Genomic DNA, 7,708 nt, shown 5'->3' with positions numbered 1-7,708 from the left:
ATAAATTTGTAGTTTTTAATTCTTTTAAATTTATTTTTGTTTCGAATAGTTTTTTTTGTGTTTTTAGTGTTTAATATTTGTAAAATTGTAGTAAATAATTGAAAAACGTGTATTATAATGAAATCAAAACGTAATAGTTATTAAAAATAAAAATAATTTAATTTTGAATATAAGAAATATAGTAATTTCTTTATTGTGGACATAGCTTTAATTTAAACTTTGGAAGTTAAAATAATATTCTCGTGCATAATTCATACCTTTATGAAGGGAAAATAATTAATTTGAATTTTGCAAATAATTTAAACTAAGAACTTTTATTTTAATTACGACTTAATWATTTAAATAATGGTCCGTACAATATTTAAATATTGTTTGTAAAAAAATTGTCTTTCTAGTTACTTAGTGAAAATCTTATAAAAATAAATAACTGAAAATATTTTTAATTTCTTCTTTATTTTATTAGAACACAAAAATTTTGTCGCATTAAAATAACTTTTATACGAAATTAATAATAATTAATTTTAATTATTAATTAAATTGATTGAGTACAATTAAATGAAACATTAGATTTGATTAAGAAAAAACAATTTATTCCAGTGTTCAAAAAGTAAAATGTAAAGTAAATGCGTTAGTTTGTATTTTATAATGTATTTAAAATATTTTTATTACGTATATTTTTATTTCAATAAAATAAAAAAAGTAATTACAATAGCTTGAGGCGGCTCAAACAGGTAGAATAGTGCAGCATTGCAAAAAAAGTAATCAAAACGGATTTTTGAATATATATATGTATTTGTTTTTATATGTGTATATACGTATGCCGCATTAGCAACTGCCACAAATTAGTTCGTTGCCACAACAATGTGAGCGAAGTTCGTTGCTTAAGTCTTTTATTGGCAACTACAACGGTTCATCGCATCTGAAAATCACTGGCTCGTGCCGAATCAAATTATGCAAATTCGCTGCGATCAATTGCAACATATAAATTACCAATTTCATAGTTGGTCACGCCCTTATTTCAAATTTGTAGGGAAACCTTCAATTCTCCCAATGAGTTCGTATCGCAAACTGATTCAACAAGTTGTGAGTAAAGGCGAAAAATGCAAAATAATAATGTTTAAAATTTTTGCATTGAAGCATGAAACTGCAGCATATGCAATTATTGTTTTTATTACGTAATTGCAAAAATATTTCAGTTATTAATATTGCAAAAAATCGAAGAAAATAATTCATGCTGTGGAGAGTTGCGGTGAGCTGTGTTTGCGATTCTGTTTTTTTGCGAGTCTGTGTTTTTCATAATTTATGCTAAAACAATTTATTTTGATAAATTAATTGTAAAAATAGTAGTTGGAAAAATTTTACACATGAAATTTTTTAACTTAAAAAATATTTAAGGAAAATTATACACAATGTCAGACGGAATTATTTTAATTTTCAGACAATTTTTTCTCATATTTTTTTTAACTCAACTTTCATAGATGTACAGATGTTTACATATGTATATGTTTGTATAATACATATAACAACAATTTTAAAAAACTGAAATAAAATGTAATGTGTTAAGTTGTTCAGAAAATCTCCTCAGCATCGTTTATCACAGTCGACTGATTGCTACTTAAGCGTTCAACAAATTAACRAGTTTGTGTCTTAAGTCTTTCGTGTCAGGTGTCTCTGTGGTGAAAATGCGGAAATGGAACAGCGCAAGGCATTTTCGTAGTTTTCATAGCAAATTTCACCCAAATTTCGAATGGTAGTCAGATTGCTAGTAGTTTCTTTTAGAAATCTAATATTTTTTTTTTGTAAATACCGAGAGAATGATATGTAATATGCGAAAAAAATAAGAAAACAACTCATTTAAGTTGTATGAAAAAAATTTTAAAATGAAAGTTAGAATTTGTKCAGCTATAAAAGTAAGTATATAGGTTTTTATTCTAAATTTAAAAAAGTTTAAAWCAAAATTTATGACATTAAAAATATAAAAAATAATTTTAAAATTAAAAATAATTTTTCTTATCTTTGCAGAAAAAAATCAGAACTCATAAAAAATTAAATGATTACTTTTATGAAAGAAATGCTTACTATTATATTGCATATAAAAAGTTTTTAGTTTCAAAAAGGAAACTTTAAAAATTAAAATTTCATAGTTACAAAATTTATACATTCCATTTATGTAAATATTATATTTATACAATAAAATACAATATTGTCATAAGAATATAATATTTTATAGAAAAAAATTGTTTTTAAAAACCAAATGAGAAATTTTTGTCTAAAAAAATATTTTAAAAATTTGGTTTAAATACAATTTTTTATTAAGTTATATGCAAAATTTATATATTCAGGAAAAAATTAGAAAATTATCATCTTCAACAATCTTTACTTTAAAGCAAATTCAAATAAATATTCGAAGTCACTTCGAAAGTTGGCAATAAACAAGTTTTTTTCTCATCGCTTACAGTTTTCTTTTCAATTTAATATAGTATTTCCCTTTTTTCCATTATTTTTCTCTTTTTCACCTTCATTTAAAGCCCTGCCTTTTGCATTGCTTTTACTTTCCGTTATTTTTATGTGARTTTTATGGCCGAAACCACCCACGCATGACGCGCCTTTCTACAGCGCCAAACACATACTGCGAACCATCAACGATAGTTAAATGTAACAACAACTATTACCACTTTCTTGCTGGCGGGCAATAACTTTTCCGCATTCGAGGCAAGGCAGCTGGCGGTTGGGCTGGTAACCTGCCACACTTTTGAAGTTTTACTTGTATCGAAGTGAAGAGAAAAAACAACATAAGAGTGAATTTGAGAGTAAAAGCGTTAATCATTTAATTGCCGCTAGGGCGTAAACAATTAAAAGCTAACAGTTTGATAAATTATCGCGTAACTTCGCCCAGGAACGTGGTGGAGGGAGTAAAGGGAGACAAAAAAGGTATACATATAGTAAAGCATGAAAATTAAAAAAAAAATATGTATAACCAAAAGAAATATTTTAATTAAGTAAGACGGAAAGTTTATCAAAAGCTAAAAATTCAATATTTCGAATAAATTTTAAAGCTCAGATTTAGTAAAATAAGGAATTAGAATAAATAAATTTTGGGTACTAAATCTACAGGAATGAATTTCAGTTACTTTTGAAGTGTTTTAAAAAAATAGAGCATATTTTTCCTTTTTTTTTATTTATTAGTGTTAAAATAATAGAAAGTAAAAAAAATAGTAAAAAAGTCACCATTAGGCAACTGACGAAGTGAGGCTGATGAAGTGGCCTCAAAAATTTGCCACGTGACCATCTCCACAATTTCAACTCTCCAATTGGAAACCAAACAAAAAAAGAATCCAGAATAATGTCTCAATGTGTGTTTCTACGGAAGGGTTGGCAATTTTTTTGACAAAATGGCGACTGCTTGAAAGAAAAAAAAWTTTTTTGACAGTTTCCAATTTTGAAGAAATAGTTGAAATAGGAAGTCGTGGCTATGGATAGYTCCAGACATATATAGAGGTCATAAAGAAGACTCTCTAAAATGTAAGATATATCGGTCTAACCAAATTTCGTGTATGGAATCGTTGCCAAGGGCTGACGGTGAATCAGTTTTATAAAAAAAAAAAAAACACGAATGGTACAAAGTCCTCAAAGGCGGTCGAGAAATCATTGAAGAGATGCCTCATTATGGACTACCGTCAACATGTTCAACAGATGAAAACATTATAAAAGTAAAGGATATGGTGCTTGAAAATCGTCAGGCAAGTGTTARAGAGATGGCAATAGAGCTCGACATCTCAAGCGAGTTCATTCGAATGATTTTGGTGGATATTTTAGGTATTAAATGCGTTCTTGCTCGACTCGCCCTGATAAAGCTGATAACGTTGTGCTCATTGTTTTTTCGATCGTGATTTGATGCTTCATAATTTTTTTTCGAAGGGACAGATGGTCAATAAGGATATCTATTTGGCCGTATTGAGACCTATGCATGCGAATATCCGCCGTAAATGTCCGGAATTATGGAAGATTTCATGGATTTTACACCGTTCTAATGCACCATCACTTAGAGCCACGAATTTAACTTAAAGTCATAAACGCAATGAATACCATCGATCAACTACCGTATTCTCCAGATTTGGCTTCATGTGATTTTTTCTTGTTCCCAAACTGRAGATGCCGCTCCATGAAACCCGTTCGAATCGAAGATATAAAACAAAATTTGATGAAGGAGCTGAAGCCCATCCCAAAAAGTGCTTATGAAAACAGGACTGGAAAAATCGTTGGCATAAGTGTATTAAACACATCTGGTGGGGAATTAGTTTGAAAGCAACAACATAAATATTGATGAATAACTAAATATTGTGMCTTTTATATAATTAATTWCCGTCCCGTAATATTTTTGTACTCATTACGATTATGAATTTTTGTATGGACTGAAATTTATAAATAGTTAGTCGTTTGCTATAGTTTATACATTTGATACTAAATACAGAAAGAATGAATAAATATGCGTTCTGAATTTGTAGTAAATCCGGTTTTACATTCCATCGAAGATAACTCACGATCGTAGCTCCATATATGAACTAATTTTCATTAAAAAGAAATTTTCAATTATATTAAATAATTTTTCCAATGAACTCTAAAAATACGGCTATAAAGCAATATTTTAATAAGCTTCCAGTTTTTTAAACTACTACTAAATAACTGTGTAACATAACCTTAAAAGTGTATACGAAAATAWATGAATCGCCAATGCTTCCAGCAATCCACACAAGGAAGTGTTGGGCCAGCCGGCACCCACACCTGCTTCAATTGTAGCATTTAATGTGTTGAAAACACAAAACAATGCGCCAAAAATATTTAGGAGCGGTTGTTGAGTACAACAGTTACACTTATAAATTTTTTGTACAAGAAAAATAGAAAAAATAAAATATATAAAAATTTCAAATATTATTATATTATGTATATCTATGCCAATTATTTTTCCTGTTTCTGGGCGATTAATTCCAATTTACTGTTTTCCTAACGGCACTCGTAGTATAAAACAGGCAATTACATAAAAATGTAACGGCGCAAACGAAAGACTTAAGCAACGAACTTCACTCCCCACACGACTCATTATTATTATTTGGTTTAATGTTAATGCGATTGCCAGTCGGTAATGAGGCAAAATCGAAAATTAAATGTAACGGATTRCCAGTAAACAAACAAAACAGAAGTRGAGGGGAAAAACAAATCGCACTAAAGCAGCGTACGCGRTAGACCCTTGAGCGCAAATGGACACTCATTACAAATAATAACGATTCATGTCTGTGTATGTGTGTTTGGGTACTGTTTGACTGACTGTTTGTGTATCTAACGGTTTTCTATTTGTTTTGCTTTCGATCCAATTCGAAGTACGATTGATTTTGCACAGTGCAAATGCCAGCGATTTGCATTAAGCATGCCAATTGCGAATGTGCATACGTAATTAGAGCAACAACAAAAACTATCATAATAAGTAAGCTAAAAGTATGGAACACAAAAACAAAATTGTAGCACGCTAGCACTTTTACTAACAGTTAGACATGTTGCAGGCACGGCGCACTATTGCAACAGAGGGGCATTGCAATGAGTGGCAACTAAGTGCGCGGTGAGAGTGAGAGCGTCACAGGCTAAGTGAGTGAGTGAGTGAGTGAACCTGCCAGTTAGACAGTGTGGCAAAAAGCGGTTTTAGTTTGCAGCATTTTGTGGTTTTTGCGGCGCAGTGTCGCGACTTRCGTGAAATCGGAGGGAATAGACCGGCAATGGGAATTGAGGCCAACAAATAGCGGCGGGAGCGCTCACAGTGGGTTGCAATGTAAAAATGTGTTACAGACACCGCGGTTGCTCGCCGCATGCAAAATGGGCTTGCTTGATATTTATGCAAACTTTTTTAATTTTGTTGTTGTTTTTTTTCATCTTCTGCTGATTAGAAATTATGCAACGAAAGCGAAATAAAATATGAAGTAAGAGAAAAAATTTTATTTCCCGAAATAAAAAATATATGAAGCATTAAAAAGCAAGCCAAAGCAAGAGATGTATTAAGCGAGCAAAAGCAGCAAGCAAAAAATAAGCATTACACAAAACAACAACAAGCGATAGAGCAAACGCAAAGCGAGTGACTTGTGCTGCTGATGGACATCAAGCAGCAAGCGGAGAAATATARAATTAGATTTTAAGAGAAGAGTTCAGAGATTTACAGAAGGGTAGAAACGTAAAATAAAACCAACAACAACTACACATGTGTTTTTATATAATTTCTGAATTTTTTAATACATAAATTTATTAATATTTCAGTTATTTTTTAATATTTTTAGTTTTCTTTACTGTTTAAGATCTTCTAAGATAAAGTATCAATATACTATCTCTTTCTCTCTCTCGCTCTCTCTATTGATATAACTCTCAATAACCAACGCTTTGCTTTGAATTTTAAGATACAGCTAAATTTCAAACCTAGGGAAAAAGTGAAGTAACTAAATATGAACCTCTAACCACTTTCAAAATTCTTGAACAATCGTTGTGACGAGTTTTTTGCCTTTAGACCCTCCTAAGCAAGCTATGTCAAGCTTATCGRGCTTAAAAATCAAAGAAAATTGTATTTTCTCTGAGTACCATAATGAAACCATTGACAAAAAATTAAAATAGCAGAGAATGTGTCGATAGATAGGTCGCACATAGACCTTTAGGAGACCCATTGTGATACCACTTGGATAATTACGAGAGTTTTTATACCATACACTTTAAGTTTTACTGATTATTCATGTGAGAGGCATATACATTCCGTTTTTTTCGAAGTCTAATTTTACTATCTGTATATATAAATATATTGCTTATTGAGAACACACTCCTTGTTAGAACAAGAAAGCACTTCTTAATTGCTGTGATCTCCACTTGGGAGAGAAGGTGTTACAATATTTTCTTTATAAATTTATTTTCTCAAAAGAAGTAGTCGGAGTCAGAAGAAGAGGATGATATGGGTTTGCGTTTTTCGACTAAGCATCTATACTGAAAAATTTATCTAAGTTTTAGTTTGTTTAATGGGAAGTTCTCGAAAGATGACTAATTTTTATATCTCAAACCAAGATTTAMAATTTTTTGGGTAGCAGATCGGCTGCTGACGAGTTAATAATGAATAATATTTTCAACTTTCTTTTTTAATCAAAAAGTGGTACAAAATACTTTGGCAAAGCAAAAAAAATTAAAACCAAAAAAAAAAAAAAAAATCAAGAGAACGTAAAAAGAAAGCAAATACACTACCAACTCTAAATTCATATTCGTAGCGGAAGCAAATATAACACGGCATGGCATTTACAGCTGAATTAATTCACACCCTGAGGGCGCGAGTGTTTGCCTGATTACCTGCGAAAATGAWTTGGGAGGTAAATACATCTGCGTTTACAAACATGAACGATCAATTAAGAAATTACCGACGAAAGTACAGAGCTGCCTAATGTATGAATAAATATAAAGTGAAATGGAAAAGGCGATAACGGTCRATTATAAAACATAAAAAATCAAATCAAAATATTTGCAAATAAATTAAAAAAGCAAAAAGTAGCAAAAAATTGTACAACATGCGTGCAAAAATTTGCCATAAAAATGAAAGTAGTAAGGGGGCCACACGCAGTTAAAAACATATCACTAAATAAAAAGAAAATAAGCACGRGGGGTAAGATAAATACAAGTCACGCCATCAGGTATGACACTT

This window comes from Bactrocera latifrons, unplaced genomic scaffold (assembly GCF_001853355.1).
Source record: "Bactrocera latifrons isolate USDA-ARS-PBARC rearing strain unplaced genomic scaffold, ASM185335v1 scaffold_443, whole genome shotgun sequence".
Taxonomy (NCBI): Eukaryota; Metazoa; Arthropoda; class Insecta; order Diptera; family Tephritidae; genus Bactrocera; species Bactrocera latifrons.
This window is presented reverse-complemented; position numbering follows the sequence as displayed.